This window comes from Bos taurus, chromosome 13, assembly GCF_002263795.3.
Source record: "Bos taurus isolate L1 Dominette 01449 registration number 42190680 breed Hereford chromosome 13, ARS-UCD2.0, whole genome shotgun sequence".
In the NCBI taxonomy this organism is placed as follows: Eukaryota; Metazoa; Chordata; class Mammalia; order Artiodactyla; family Bovidae; genus Bos; species Bos taurus.
Genome location: NC_037340.1, coordinates 65,278,321 through 65,294,673, shown reverse-complemented (window position 1 = coordinate 65,294,673; position 16,353 = coordinate 65,278,321). Strand labels below are relative to the sequence as shown.

General features: G+C 51.7%; 1 protein-coding gene across 28 annotated transcripts in view; it reads right to left on the bottom strand.

Moving 5' to 3' along the window:
• EPB41L1 (erythrocyte membrane protein band 4.1 like 1) overlaps positions 1-16,353 on the bottom strand; it is a 176,660-nt gene that overhangs the window by 62,024 nt on the left and 98,283 nt on the right. For 16 of the 28 annotated variants that reach the window (XM_025001219.2, XM_059892844.1, XM_025001221.2 and 13 more), the window contains exon 1: positions 11,076-11,204. The exons of 7 other annotated variants lie outside the window; for them this stretch is intronic. The gene's annotated coding sequence lies outside the window, so the exon portion shown is untranslated. Of the gene's footprint in view, positions 1-11,075; positions 11,214-16,353 lie in introns of those variants that run through there. 5 more of the 28 variants (XM_059892836.1, XM_059892849.1, XM_025001228.2 and 2 more) reach the window with 4 other exon arrangements.

The following is a 16,353-nucleotide window of genomic DNA, read 5'->3' as shown; positions in this document are numbered from 1 at the left end:
AACACAGAGATATTCCTCCCTCCTTCTCAGGGGGGTGATGGAGATTCGGGAAAATAGCATAAAGAGGGCACCAAATAAAACAACCCTGAGAAGATCCAGAATGACAAGCAGTAATGGGAAGCCAGAGTGGGAAATGGTCTGCGAAGCTGGGGTTTAGAAGTGCCCACCCTGAGACGCCCCTGGTGGTCCAGTGGTTAAGACTTGGTGCTTCCACTGCAGGGGGCACAGGTTCAATCCCTGGGCCATGGTGGGGGAACTAAGATTCCACGTGCTGCATGATGAGGCCAAAACACACACACACACAAAAACCCAACAACAACTAAAAAAAAAACAAAAAAAGAAGTGCCCACCCAGAACAGATGGAGAGAGAGACAGAGGCCAGCAAAGCCTGACTGATGACACTAACATGTGAAAACCCGAACGCACAGGATTAGAAAAGGGAAAGGTCAGCCAAAGAAGGAAATGCTGACAGTGGCTGCGCCAGTCCTGTCTGGAGGTGAGGGGCCCAGTGAGGCCCAGCGTGCTTGCCTGGCCCCCTCTGGGGCCAGCTCAGCAGCCTGTCAGCCTCTGACACTCTTCAACATTGCAACCACAGGCTGGCTCCCCGGGCTTGCTTTCCGGGGGCACTAAGCAGGCTTCAGACGCTGTGGCTTTCCATCTGGGCCGCCTAGAGGGAGAGGGTGTCTCTGCCCGGAAGAGGCAACACCCACTTGGCCTGCGGTTGTACCCCCACATTAAAAGTGAATCGACTGGTTTATACATCAAGCTCTCCCACCAGGGTTAGCGTGACTCAGCATCTCTGGGTCCAGTAAATTGGATTTGTTCTTTTTCTCCAGCTCTACTTCCACCCAGGTCCAACCCACTCTCAGCTCCTGTCTGCATGGCGGCTCCATCTCTTCCACGGTCCCTTTAGCCACGTAGGCTCTCCTAGGGCTTATTCTCCACAGAGGAGCCACAGTTACAGTCCAAATGGATGTCCTCTTTAAAACCCCAATGACCTCCCATCAAAATAAAATGCAAATTCCTTACCAAAGCTCCAGGTCTCTGCATAAGGCCTCTGCTTAGCTCCCCTACTGCCACCACCACTGTGACAGAAGTGAGACACAGATTCTCTGTCTGCACCTCAGTCACGCCAGGCTTGCCCCTGTCTTGGGGCTTCGCCCTTATTGCTCCCTCCGTGTGGAAGGTGGGCTTGTCCCCTGTCTCTTGGTAGCTCTCACCCTTTGGATCTCAGTTAATGTGCCTCTTGACCACTCTGTCTAAAGTGGGTCCCTCCTTCCTTTTTTTTTTTTTTTTTGGTTACAGCTGATTTTTTGGTTTTGCTTTATTCTGTTTTTGCCATCTTAACCACCTTTAAGTGTAACAATTCGGGACAATAATCACATTCACAGTGTTGTATAACAAACACTACTATCTACTTTCAAAAATTTTTACCACCCATCAAAAATAAACTTTACGCCCATGAAGCAAGCATGTGTTTCTTCATAAGTTCACAAATTGTTTCTACTCCTTCTCTAGAATGTAAACTCCACAAAGACAAAACTTTATGTCTTGGAGATTCCTTGGTGATCCAGGGGTTAGGATTCCCGTGCATGCACTGCAACGGGCCTGGGTTCGATCCCTGGTCAGGGAACTAAGATCCTGCAAGCTGTGCAGCATGGCCAAAAGACAACAAAAACCTTTATCTGTCTCATTTGCCATCTTCCCCAGGGCTTAGAGCAGTTCTTGATAAATAACAATGACAAAGCTAACATTTATAGAGTTTGCTATTTACCAGGCCCTGATCTAAGCATTTTACATCATTTAATCTTCATAATAACCCATAATAGGTCCTCTCAATATCTCCATTTTACAAAAGAAGGAACTAAAGCACTGAGAAGTGAACTAACTGGCCCAAGATCGTGCAGCTAGTAAACAGCAGTGTCAGAATTCAAACCCACGGAGCCTGGGGTCAGATGGATAAATGGAAAAACACATGGGTGATGGGTGGATGGAACAGCAATGAGACAAGTCAAAAGACCTGGGCTGCACTCACCTCAGGAGCCTTCCTGGCTACCAGCCAGCCAGTCTGTCCTGACAACTTATCAGACTTTTGGATGGAAAAGCAGCTGACTTTTCCATCCAAACTCCTGATATTATCATCCTTATTTGACTGATGAGGACACATGGGCCCAAAGATGCCTACCGATTTGCCCAAGGTCATAATACTGTGCCAAGACTCTCTGACTCTGAAGTCCATCCCACTACATGACATTCCAGCAGCCTCAGGGGGTTCGTCTGTACTAATTTCTCCCAGGGGTAAAACTGGCTAAGGAAAAACTTCCCAAGATTAAAAGGCAAATACACTGAGAAGAGCAGAAGTTAGAATCAGGACCACTGTTTCTTGTTTCAGTTCTGCCACTTCCTATCTGATGGGTCTTGGGCGAGTCACTTCCCCTTTGTGAGCATCAGTTTCTCCATCTGTTAAACAGGGAGGAGAGGCCCTAATCGCACACTTCAGAGCAGGGCCCTGTAGAGAAAAAGGATGTTTCAGAGAACAAAAGGACTTTGAAATGCAAAAGTTACAGTCACGCTAAAGACAAGGGAGCGTGTATCACAGATGTTTATGACATGTGTTCTGGAAGCGTGTCTTTGCATACATATGCACTGCAGTGGAACCGCGTGAGGGCACGCACAGCCACAAGTATCCACGGTCATGAACAATCACTCCCCAGCCACGAAGGCTCTCTTCTAAATCTGAGACACTGACAACTTCTGTCCAGACGGTCGTGGGAATTCTGAACCAGGCAGGAACTCACAGTAGGAAGGAGTGGAGAGAGGAAGAAGGAACAGGGTGTGGAAAATGCCAAAACAAAGAGAATGCTAGGCAGAAAGTGAGAGTCTTCTGTTCTGAAAGATGTTTTCAATGATCATGGTTACCGAGATCGTCCTTTCTTTTGGGGAAGTCACGGAGCACATCTTTCCCATTCCCCTAGGACCAATTCCTGGGCTGTTGATCCCCATTTGCACCCCCAGAACCATGTCCCACTCAAAGAGCCAGGAGGCTGAGCTTTTGGACTGTCCTTTGAACTCCTTTGCCTGCTGACCTCTGGTTGCCTTTGGTCAATGGGAGGCACTGGCAGGAGGTCAGAGAGTGGAAGCAGAGCGGGGAGGTATATCTCCCCAGTCACCCTCCCTGGGGTTCTAGTGGTGGCTGAGTGGCTCTGTGACAGCTCCATGCACAAGCCCAGTAACACTAGTCCCTCCCTCTGTTCATTCAGGCCGAAGGGAGCTAATAGTTTCTGTCACCGTGAGTTTGTGGGTCCCCCTTGTGGGTTCCCTTAACCCTGCCCACAGCTTTCTTAACATCTCCAAGTTAAAGCATCTGAGTGGAATTCTGTTTTCTACCAGAATCTGACTGATACACCGTGCTGTGTGCTAAGCCGCTCCAGTCACGTCTGACTCTTTTGCAGCCCTATGGACTGTAGCCCGCCAGGCTCCTCTGGCCATGGGATTCTCCAGGCAAGAATACTGGAGTGGGTTGCCATTTCTTCCTCCTCCAGAGGATCTTCCTGACCCAGGGATTGAACCTGAGTCTCTTATGTCTCCTGCAGGCAGGCAGGTTCTTTACCACTAGCGCCACCTGTGACTGATATACCACCTGACACTAAGTAGATAACATGAACTAGAGAGGGAGGGGAGGAGAAATTGGAAAGAGACAGTACAGTCTAATGGTTAAGGACGGACTAGGGGACCAGGAGACCTTCTTGCATTCTCCCTCAATCTCACTGGGCCTCAGTGTCTTCATCTGTAAATCCACGATGATAATCTTACCCACTTACTAGGTTTACTAAGAAAACTGAATTAGACCAAACTGAAATTTGGCTCGTAAAGCACTTCCAAGCCAAAGCCCACAGTGAGTACTCAAGAAATATTAGAAACTCTCATCGTCTAAAGGCTCAAAGGTTAACAAGAGCAGAAATTACAGACTTTTGTGGGTTTTTTGGCTTTTTAGGGGGTTCTCTGAGTTACACCATTTCCTACTATGAGCCTGTACTACTTTTGGAGTCAGAAAAGAAAAAGAAAAGAATTAAAAGAAAAAATACAGTGAGAGAAAGAGAGGCTATTAAGATTTATTCTTCTCCCTCTGGGGATGATGTTAACTCCCATTGGGATCTCCCCAGTACAGAACATTCACTTCCTTGAGTGACAATCTCCAGGTGGACATGAATGAAATGACCACCCGTGAGGAGGGAGGAGGGGGACTGTGCCGCCTCCCAGCCAGGCCTCTGATGGAGCTCGAGGGGTAGAAACAGGAGCTGGGCCCGCAGTCATTCCTACGCGGCAGGGCGGAGACGGCAATTTGTCAGAGGCCGGCGGTACCCATGGGCACCGCATTAAATAAAATCAAGCCATGTGAAGAGGCTGCCACCCGTCAGCACTGGCTTCTTGCCCAAAGGTCTCACGTGCCACTGTGGAGCCACAAACTGGTGTGCCATTGTAGGCCGGGGACCACGTGACATGCCCAAACTGCAGAGTAAACGGCATCAGAAAGGAGAAGAGCCTCCTACTTGGTCCACACGGATGACTGCAGAGGCAGAGGAGACCTCCCTGGAGCGGGACACCCTCTGAGAGCCGGACCATGAGCTGGCTGCCTTGGCTTTGTCACCTTTGAGCTCCACCAGGGCCACATGAGATGGGTGGGTTTATTCCCCCAGCAGGCGGGGCTGGCCAAGGTCACATGGCTTGTCAGTTCGAGTTGAGAAGGGACCCGGACCCAGGTCTGCTGGCTCACGGCTCCATGCTCTTCCCCCTCAAACCTGCTACATCCCACTTGCTGTCAACTGTGTAACCAAAGCTACTGTTGCTCTGGATGTGGAAATAATAACAGCAGTATCAAGCCCTCCCACGTGCCAGGTGCTTTACAGCCTAAAGGATCCTTTCATCACCATCACTTCGCTTGGACCTCACCGATCAGCAGTTGGTGAGAGGGACCGCGGAACTGCAGTAACAAACATGGCTTTGGATCAGTGTCCTTGCCCCTTGGGGCTCCGCTGAGAAGGGAGGTGAGGAGGGGAAAGAAGCCCAGAGAAGCAGGGAACCCTCCCCAGCAACCCTGCGCAATCTCACAGTTTCTCAATCTCTCACTTGATTTTCTTGTTTAAACACTACGAGAGTTCACGGTCAGCGTTATTTAGAATAGAGTAAAATTGGAAACAACTTTAAATGTCCATCAACCCCCTGTTGATGGCCAAATGAACTAGGATTTATCCTGTGAAAAAGGAATTACAAAAGTATTACATATCTAGTGTGAACATTTGGGGGATGGGGTTTAGATGCACTGACACAGAAAGATGTTGGCACATAGAATGAAAAAAATCTAACTTGTAAAACAATAATGCAATTTATGGTCCCATTCCGGTTTGCATGCTTATTGTTTATGTAGGCATGGAAAAAATTCTAGGCACCATCCTGTTGTCATTGGCTACCTCTGGAGAGAAGGATTTTGGTTGGGAAAACAAGGAAAGAGTATGCTTTTAAATGATTAGGATTTATCACATACTTCTTTTGTAATTAAAACAAGAAAAAGTAAGTATTTTTAAAAAGGTTTGTCTGGGTCAGTCATTCATTCCCCATAGTACCTGCTATTTCCACCTGTTCTCTTCCAATCTGTACCTATGGTCAGATCTAATTTTATATCATTTTAATCTGAGTGCTAATGGTTTGGGGTTTTTTTCCATTTAACATTAAATTGTATCAGGGGACCTTCCTAGGAGTCCAGTGGTTAAGACTCCAAGCTTCCACTGCAGGAGGGGTGGGTTCGATCCCTGATTGGGGAACTAAGATCCCACGTGCCCCACAGCACAGCAAAAAAAAAAAAAAAAAAATTTACTATATCAGAAATATTTCCACATTATTATATCATCATTATCATCACATCTAACATTCTTAGGTACTTCTCTGTGTGCTAGTTCCTATGCTAAGGATCTTACATACCCGAAATCATTTAATCTTGATGACAAGCTTAAAAACAGGTACTTGGTATAGATCAGTCTTGTGGACTCTGTGGGAGAGGGAGAGGGTGGGGAGATTTGGGAGAATGGCATTGAAACACGTGTAATATCATGTATGAGACGAGTCGCCAGTCCAGGTTCGATGCACGATGCAGGATGCTTGGGGCTGGTGTACTGGGACGGCCCAGAGGGAGGGTATGGGGAGGGAGGAGGGAGGAGGGTTCAGGATGGGGAGCACGGGTATACCTGTGGTGGATTCATTTCGATGTTGGGCAAAACTAATACAATATTGTAAAGTTTAAAAATAAAATAAAATTTAAAAAAAAAACAGGTACTTGGATTATCCATATTACAGATGGGGAAATTGAGGCTTAAGAAGATGAACTGACTTGCCAAGTCCTCACAGTCAGTAAGGGTAGAAATGAGACTTATGCTCTGGTCTGTCTCTGGTCCTCGCTGCGCACCTCTCCATCCTACTCCCCTTCAAGATACTGACCAGTGAGTAAGAAGAATGTGCCAAGTAGGGATGAGAAGACCCTGGTCCTGGTCTTCCTACCTGCGTGACCTTGGACAAGTCACTTGCCATCTGCTTTGCCCACTCCATCAATTCTTTCACCAGACAAGCATTTGCAAACCACTCAGCCACGCGCTGAGGACAGAACAATGAATAAAACATGAACACTGCCCTCCAAGAGATGACAGCCTGGCCTGAATCTCTTCACGCGCAGGAAGGCTCTAACCCCTGTCCCGCCTCTGTCACCGCGACATGAAATGAATTGAAGAAAAGATGCCGAGGAACCTGACGAGTGCACAGCTCCATACGCTTCGAGGGTAAGTATTTCTGCGGCTGTTCACGGCTGCATATTATTTTACCCACTGGATGTTCCAAAACGCTCTCAATCATTCCCCTATTGTTGGGCACTTAGTCCCAATTTGCTGCTATTATGGAAGAAGCTCTGATGCAGATTCATCCAAAGGAAATTATGCAAAAGGGAAAAAAAAAAAAGCCAGATGCACAAAGACGAAGCTGCGCAACCTTCAGAATGACTGAAGGGAGATGAGTCCTTCATCTTAAACTTCTGAAGCTGCAAACCAAACTCATGCCCTTCCCCCACCCCATGGCCTTCCCCACCCTAAGCTGCTCCTCCCAAAACCCTCCGAGGGGACAGCTTAGTGTGGTTTCAACCTCCCTCCCTCCCCAACCCTCCAGGTCCAGAGGGCTGATGTCTTTCCTGCAAAGCTGAGCCCGTCCCTTCCTTGTGGTTCTTACCAAAGGGACCTTCCCAGACCTGGTTCTGTCCTGCCCCAATGCAGGCCCCATGCAGATCAAATACCTGCAAAGGTTCCTGGAGCGTCCAGGCTCCTGGGGAGGAAAGTGATGTTAGCCAAGTCCCTGTGGCATGCCAGCACTGCACTAGGTTCTTTACGTAACAACCCTAACGTGGTCTCCTTGAGACAGGGGCGCTTGGCCACACTTTACAGATGAGGAAACTGAGGCTCAGATCAGCTAAGTGAGAGCCCAAGGGCACGTGACTAGGACACAGTGGAGCTGCGACTAGAGCTCAGGCCTGGCAGATTCCAGAGTTTTGTCAAAGACCCAAAGACAAGCTGACTTTCTGAGTCACCGCCCAGCGCCCCCAGCCCCCTGCACCATCTGCTGCAGGCACACCAGACCACCCGTTCTTCAAACACGTCCCCATTTCCCTTCCCTCTGGCCCAGGAGAGGGGGTGCCCTTCCCCCCACAGCTATCAAAATTCCACTTGGCTTTTGGTGCCCAGTGCCAAGGCTGCAATCTCCTTGAAGCCTTCTCTGATCACCAGAATAGGAATCCACGCCTACAGAGGCAATAGCTTATCCCTCACCTTCCCTGTGCCGTGTCTGTGTCTCTCCAGGCTAGACTGGGAGCCCAGGGAGGACAAGGATGCTTCACCAGAGGCCGTATAAGATCAGCAGCAGGTACTCAGGGAATATTTTTCAAATTGAACAAAACTGAGTATGACCTCTGAAAAGAAATCTTGGGCTGCTGGCATGGCCATGGGGAAAGTGGCTCCACCTCACACTGCCTGGATTTAAATCCTGGCTCCCCCACAACCGAGCTGTGTGACCTTGAGCAACTGTCTTTCCCTTGCTAAGCCTCAGTTCCCTTCATCTGTAAAATGGGAGGAAGAAGGATTTTTGCCTCAAAGGGCTTGTGAAGATTGTATGAGTGGCACAGTTAAGCCCTTAAAATGGGTGCCTGGCATGTAGTAAGTGCTTGATAAATGTTGGCTGCTACTATTCTTACCCACAAGCCTCCCGCCCACAGAGGAAGCGGTGCCAGCCTGCTCCCACCCCTACCCGCCTACCCATGCACAAGTCCCCTCCCCACCGGGCCTCCTCCTCACAGTCCCAGCTGGTGCGCCTGCATTCCCTCCTTTGTATGTTCTGGTCACTGGGTTCCTGTCTAGTGTGGCGGGAGTGAGTGTCAGGGCCAGCCAGCCTTATAGCCAACCAGTCTTCCCCAGCACCCAATGGGAGCACAGAGTCCAGAGCATCCTCACTGCTGGGGGATCCTGGCCAGGAAGCAGAAAGCCATGGACAGTCCCTCTCTCAGGCTTCTGGCCAGTACCTTTCTGCCCCCTACCCCTCAGGACTCCAGGAGCACTCAGGCCACCCCTGCCTCACAAAACCCAACCCACCCTTGAACTCTCCACCAGGACCAGTCCTGGCACATCAGTTCTCTGGCTCTGCTGGACACCAACCTGGTACTCCCAGACCTTGCTCCAGGTACAATGCCAAGGTAAAGAGAGATACTCTAGACTCAGCCACACTCTTTCCAGCTGTGCAACCTTAGGCACGTGACACAACCTCTTTGAGCCTTAGTCATGTGTAAAAAGGATAATAATAGCACCTACCTGTCAGAGTTGTTGGGAGATAATGCAAAGCATACAGTCAGTACTCAATAAATGTCCTCATTCTGATTGTATAATCACTGGTATTACTCCAGATGGAGATTATTATCCACTTTTAATAAATGGGGGCACAGAAGCCCAGACAGGCTCACCCGGATGACCTAGCTGGAGCAACACAGAGGCCCCTCCCACCTCAGCAGCCTAGGCGGGAGACCCTCTCCACTGCTCTTGGGGGCTCAGGCCCAGAACATGCCTGGGCACCCAGCATCCTCTTGGCTCTGGATACTTACAAGAGGGACCAGGGCTCCAGGCCGACTATGCCTCAGCCCTTGCCCCTTAACTGGGACAAGGCAGCCTGGCAGCTGAGGCAGCCTGGCCTTGCTTTCTCACCTTTTGGGGTCAAGGGTTGCGAGACCAATGTAAGTCCCCCTCTAGAAGGCAGACTCAGGCTCCAGGCTATAACGCCAGCCCATCAGAGTCCTGTGTATGGAATGGCCACAGCAATAGGGAGGCAGGCATTTGGGCTACAAGAAACCCAAACTCGTTAGAGGATATGGGTACCTTAGTGCTGGCTCTCACACCCATTTGCCTGTGACCTTGGACAAGTCATTCCTCCTTTCGAGGCCTCAGTCAATGTTTCAGTATTTCCTGAGTGAGCTCTCCGGGACCAGGAAAGGCTCTCGTGCCAGTTCTGGGAAGCAGCTCTCCATGGAGCTCACTGAACTCAGGCTCAGGGAACCGCACATGGCCCAGGGAGGGTTTTAATGGGAATAGGCCTCTTGCACTGATCTCCTCCAGGACTGCTTCGAGGGGCCCCTTAGGAGCCATGCTCTGCGCACACACAAATACGGCACATGGGGTCACGATAGGTATGACCTCAGACTGGCCAGTGGAAGCCGGCTTCATCCCTGCACAGAACTGGCAGAGCCTCCCTGGGCCACGGCGGCTCAGAGAGGAGGCTGGCACAGGCTGCCTCTGCCGCAGGCTCCATATGAAGGAACGGGTGGGCAGGCGGGTACACAGTCGCCTCTGTTCTCCACATCCTTGCCCAGGACAGACAGCCCCACTTCCTCCAGGGGTATCATTCGAGGTCCCGAGCTTTCAGCCTGGCCTGGTGGCTACTGAATCTGGAAGACTCCTAATGCTGGGAGGTGGGGGAGAGACGAAGCAGCTGTAACCCCACCCAGCGCTGGAGAGGTTATAAACCTAGCCCTCTTACACTCCCACCTCTGGGTACAGAGGAGGAGATATGAAGTGATGGCAGGAACAAACGGTAGTGTCTCTCTCCCATCAAGGTATTCTCAGAGCTTGCGGGGGTTGGCGGGGGGGTGGTGAGTGCGGGGAAGGAGGTGGTCAAGGACCACAACTGGTAGCCGCGAAGGAGACCGGTATCCTCAGAACTCCTTCCTAGTCCTTGTCCAGCCTCCTAAGCCATACCTCTGCCAGGCAGTGGCCTTAGATCTGATAAGCATCCTGGTGGCTGCAGTCACTTGCACCCCCAGCCCCCCGCAGCCACATACCATGCCCGCCCCCCAAGAACCCAGCCTCAGGGGCCCTCAGATATCCCCCAAGTGAGAAGGTGCCAGGCACAACTGGGACCCACAAGTCTTCTCCGTCTAACGTGTCAATGCCAGGCCAGAAACCAGGTGGTCCTAGAGCCAAGTTCTACCCCCTAGCTTTGGGAGACATGGAAGGGAGGTAGGATGGGGAATGAGCCAGAGTGGAGGAAGGTCTGCACCCAGAGGATAAGTGAGGACCAGAGCTCCCCAGCAACCCAGGCTCCAGTCAAGAGACTGTCTTGCAGCGTCTGAAGCCCGGAAGAAATATCCAGAGGGCTCTGGGCCTCCTCTGAGGCGTCAGGAGTGGTCTCCGAGTGGGGAGAACAGGAGTGCGCCAGCCCGGCACCCACCCAGCAAACATTCATCCTTACAGCAAGCCTCAGCTCCCCGCCTGCCCACCTCTCTCGCCCGGGAGGCTGCAGACCCGGGAGGTCGGGAGGACCAGCTAGGACCGCCCCCACACTGGCCGGAGGGCCGACAGCCTGCAAACTCAGTTCCTGCCGGTCTGTCCCCCACTCTCCGTCCTCCCCCAGGGCTGAAGGCTGGGCCTCCGGGTAACGAGCCCCCGGCCCATCCCCACCCAAACCCACCCACGCCCCCCCGTGCCACCTGATCGCCGGCACGTGCCTACCTGGGCCTGGGGGTCCCCATCTCGGGCGCGCGGGGCGGGGGGCGCCCCCTCGGCTCCTGCGAGCCGGCAGGCCGCGGGGCGGGGCGGGCTCTGCGGAGCAGCCTGTTCCGCGACACCCCCGCCCGCTGATGGATGCCGACTGCAGCAGCAGCAGCGGCGGCGGCGGCGGCGGCGGCTCGGCGTGCGCCGGGGGCTGGGCACCGTGCCCACAGCCCCGGGCCTGGCGCCCGCCGCGCGGCCCGCCCCCGCCCCCGCCCGGCCTCCGCGCCCAGCCCGGGGGCCGCCGCCGCGCGCCCGCCTGCTCCCTCGCGGCGGCCCGGCCCCTGCCTCCGCCTCCTCCCCGCCGGTCTCCCTCTCCCTCTCGCCGCTCTCCAGCTCCCGCAGGCTCCCAGGCCACCTCCTCCGGGGCGCCGTCACACTGGGCAGTCCCCGGGACCCCGGCGGGACTGTGCCTCGGGCGCCCAGTCCTGGGGCTCCGCGGCTCCCACCCTGGCCTGGGCCAGCCTCCTGTCCCCTCGCGCGGGGGTTCGGCAGGGAGAGAGGGAGAGGGGAGTGGGGGAGGAAGAGGAGAGGCTCCCTGACTCAGAGGGGGTGACTCAGCCTCGGCCCACCGAGCGCGGCCGGATACCCTCACCTCCCCTCCCCGGCAGCTCTGCGCGGGGCAGAACTTCCCCGGAGCCAGCGCTCCTCCTCCACCAGGGGGGCGGTATCGCAAACGTCTCCCAGGGGTCCCATGTGTCTCTAAGTGCGTGTACGTGTGCATTTGTTCCTATGTGCTTTGGTGACAAATGGCCGCGTACAGCTGTTTCTGGAGGTGCCGCGTAGGCATCCAGGCTCCAGGAAGGTGGGCTTGGGGGGTGGCCAGAGGGCCTGCGGCACCAAGGTCCTGGCTCAAAACCAAGTGAAGCCTGGCTCCTCCCCTCCAGCCGCGCTGTTACAACTCAGAAAGCCGTCCAGACCACCTAACCAGACAGAGGAGAACCCCCAACAGCCTGGGTTCCAGTCCAGCCCCGTCACGTGTCAACCAGTACCTTTGGGCACATGGCTCTCTTGTTCTGGGCCTCACTTTGCCAATGAAAGAAAGAGCTGGATGTACCTGTCTCCACAACATGATCCCCTGAGATTTCTGCCAACGGGTCCACATTTGCAGCCCCCAGGACCCCTGCTCCCTGACCCGCCACCATCCCAGGCATACACATACACATGCTCTCATTCTTCAAATCATCCCTGAGTACCTACTGCATGCCAGCCACTGTTCTAGGTGCTGCAGAATCCACCACACTGGTAACCGGAGGTTCAAAGCTGGGACGCCACCCACATGAGAACCAAGCCTCCACACCCTCCCCGCCCGCCCCTCCCAGGCTGCATCTCCTTCAGTATCCACCTCACCAATGGGCTGCATCCCTTAGTGTCCACCTCACCAGGATCCATCTGCACTCCCACACTCCAGAGACAGGCAGCTCCTTCTGTCCACTTCTCTCTCCCAAGGCAGATGCTCCATCAGGGTGACCTACCCCAGGGTCTATTATCAACCCTAGATCCTCCATGGAACAAAGCTATGCCCCTCTTCCCAACCCCTCTCAGAGAACCAAGACAGCAAGCATGTCCCTTCTCCCCACCCCCAAAACAAGCCTTCTCTTCTCCAAGTTAAACATCACCAGCTCTTTCACCAGATGTTCCCAAGACACAGCTTCCGGTGCCTCCACTCTCTCTGCTGCCCCTAGGCTCAGGAGTAGTCAGAGAGCAGAGAGCAGAAGGAAACCAGCTCCTCCGAGTCCTAGAGAACACACCCTCCCTCCAGACAGGAGACATGAAGATGCACAAACCATCGCGGGGCCAACTCCCAGAAGGACTGGAGTCCTGCTGGGCGGACTTCCCTACAGATGTCCTCTTTTGTCTGTGGACTTTTCAATCCCCAGCTTCCCAGAGTCAGTTCTTCCCAGGACCTCCCCAGGCCCTCGGGGGTGTGGCCTTGGGCAAGTCACTTTTTCACACTAGGGTGCTCTGCTTGAGTTCAGTTCACCACATTTACTCAAATGAATGCGCAAAAGGACGAGTAAAACTTAGGAGTTATACCAGATGAATTTGTTGTTTGATAGACACATCTGCTAAGAGATTTTTTCTGACTGCTTACTGCAAATATTTTCCTTCCAAATTGACACTCAGCCTCCTCTGCTTGCTGCCCTCCCCAACCCTGGGCTCCCATGGGCCAGACCCAGCTGCCCAGATGGCACTGCCTGGCCAGGCCAGTTCAACTCTCCTTTCCTCAACCCTCCTCCCATTCCTTTCTTTCCCCAGGAAGAAGCCTTGCTCTCTCCTCCCCTCCTCTCCCCTGGGGCAGGGCCACTTTCCCACCCTCCTCAGCTAGATGGAGCCTCTCACTTTCCCAGAAGAATCCAGGCTACATTCCAAAGACCAAGGCAGAACATTCCCAGATATGACTCTGGATTTAAACCCAAAGAGCTCGATTCCCTTTAAGTCAGTGGGACCACACAGAAAACCGGGCTTCTTCTACTGCTATCATTATTATTCTTTATATAATTATTATTGACTTTTTAAAAAAAACTTTTAAAACAATATTTCTTTATTTGACTGCAACAGGTCTTACTTGCTGCATGTAGGATCTAGTTCCCTGACCAGGGATTGAACCTGGGCCCCTTGCATTGGGAGTGTGGAGTCTTAGCCACTGGACCATCAGGGAAGTCTCTAACATTTCTATTTGTTGTTGTTCAGTCGCTAAATCATGCCTGACTCTTGTGATCCCATAGACTGCAGCACACCAGGCTTCCCTGTCCTTTACCATCTCCCAGAGTTTGCTCAAACTCATGTCCAGTCAATTGATGATGCTATCCAACCATCTCATCCTCTGTCATCCCCTTCTCTTCCTGCCTTCAACCTTTCCCAGCATCAGGGTCTTTTCCAATGGGTCAGCTCTTCACATCAAGTGACCAAAGTATTATAGCTTCAGTTGCAGCAACAATCCTTCCAGTGAATATTCAGGGTTGATTTCCATTAGGATGGACTGGTTTGATCTCCTTGCTGTCCAAGAGACTCTCGTTTCTATTAGAACTTTCCAGTTTGCAAAGTACTTTCAGAAGTCATCCTCACGTCCTGTGACACTGTCACCCTCTCATCCTATAAACAGGCAGTTTGAGGCCCAGAGCAGTGAGTGACTTGAACAAGTTCACACTTGCCAAGTAACACTGATTTTCTGGACCAGGCACTTTCCACTTCACCCCACAATAACCTTTTCCAGAGAAATCTGATTAGGGTCAGGGCACTCTCTGAAGAACGAACAGCCCCCTATAGGCATCAGTTGAAATCACTACCCCAGTTACTTGCCTTCCTTCATTCCCAGGACAGGGAAACTGAAACACAGGACCAAGACCGAACCGAGAACCAAACCTCGGAGAAATGCGAGGAGCCCAGGTGGAGGAAAAGAAGCCTCACCTCACCCCCCTCCCTCAATAAGGAGGGCTCTTCTGAATTCTGCTTCCAGCTCTGGCTCTGCCACTTCTTTCTGTTACTTGGGTAGATGATTTGATCTTTCTGAGCCTCAGTTAATTCCCTATAAAGTGGCAGAAATTCTTCCTGCTTTACTCCCTGAGTTGCTGTGATGGAAGATCAGCAGATGTCAGCAGAAAAGAAGGTCTCCCCCTCTATGGGCTGCTGGGGAGGTAGGAGAAAGTCTTTCTTCTTATTTTTGTCTCTCTCTTTTTTTTTTTTTTAGGCCATGCTGTGTGGCTTGTAGGATCTTAGTTTCCCAGTCAGGGATTGAACACGGGCCCTTGGCAGTGAAAGCCTGGCATCCAAACTATTGCACCACCAGGGAATTCCCAGAAAGTCTTTCTTCTGAAATTTTAACAGGAGGGAACTTGATATCGCAGAAGTGCTAGGATACAGGAAAGCCAGGAATAGAATGAAAGTGCACCTCTGGCTGGGAAAGCAAAAACATAAGGTGTTAGCTACAGCCCCGCCCAAGCCCACTGGTGGGGCAGGGGCCAAGCCAAACACTCAGGTAGAGTCCCTCCCACCCCACCTCTTTTATCTTTTGAATGAGGAATCCAAGGCTCAGAGAAAAGTGGCAACTTGCCAAGGTTACCCCATTGGAGGCAATGGTCTCCTGACTCCCAGTCACGAAGGGCCCCTGGATTCCTGAGTGGGCAGGGTGGGGTGGGGGTGCTACTAGTGTAAGGATTGCATCTTTCATTTAGCAAACAGTGATGTACACGCTGAGCCTCAGGAAGGCAAGAGGAACTGGGTAGCCTCTGTCCTGGAATTCACTGTCAGTCCAGCAGCAGAGAATGGTACCTAAACCAGCACATCAGAGGATGTTGTAAGATGAATCAGCACCACTTTCTGAGTACTTGATCTGTGCCTGGCACCAGTCACACATTCATTTGTTTAATCCTTACAACAATTCTCTGGCATTGAGATTATTAACTATTTTCATAGCAGGAGTCTCTGAGGCTTGAGGTAAACAACTTCCCAAAGTTCACTCAGCTAATAAATGGCAGGGCCAGGATGTATCTGCCAGGTCTGTCCGAGGCCAGGGGCTGAGCTTCAACCCTTATGCTTTGCTCCCTACCTCTAGGGCTCTGCTGACCTATGAGCTAGCCACTACTCACATATGGCTTCTGAGCACTTGAAATGTGGCTCATGCACATTGAGATGTGCTGTAAGTGTAAAATCCACACTAGATTTTGAAGATTTAATTAAAGAAATGTCCTGTATCTCCTTAATAACTTTTGTATTGCAATGATACTTTGGATGTATTCAGTTAAATAAAATATATCATTAGAATGATTTTATCTGTCTCTTTTGGCTTTTTTTTTTTTTTCATATGGCTATTAGAAAATTTAAAATCACATATGGGACATCCCTGGTGGTCAAATGGTTAAGAATCCACCTGCCAATGCAGGGGACACCAGTTCGATCCCTGGTCCAGGAAGATTCCAAGATTCTACAACTACTGAGCCCATGCTCTAGAGCTGGAGCTCGACAGCTAGAGAAGCCACCTCAGCGAGAAGCTTGCATATGACAACTAGAGAGTAGTCTCCACTCACCTCAACTAGAGAAAGTCCACGCACAGCAATGAAGACCCAGCACAGCCAAGTAAATAAATAAATACATTTAAAAATAAGAAATAAATAAAATCACATATGTGGCTAACATGTGTGGCTCACAGACTTCTTTGGTCAGCACCAGTTTAGATTCTCTGAAGTCCTAACCCAGCCCGTGGACCTCAGAAAAGAGTTCCTGTGGGAGGGGATGCCTA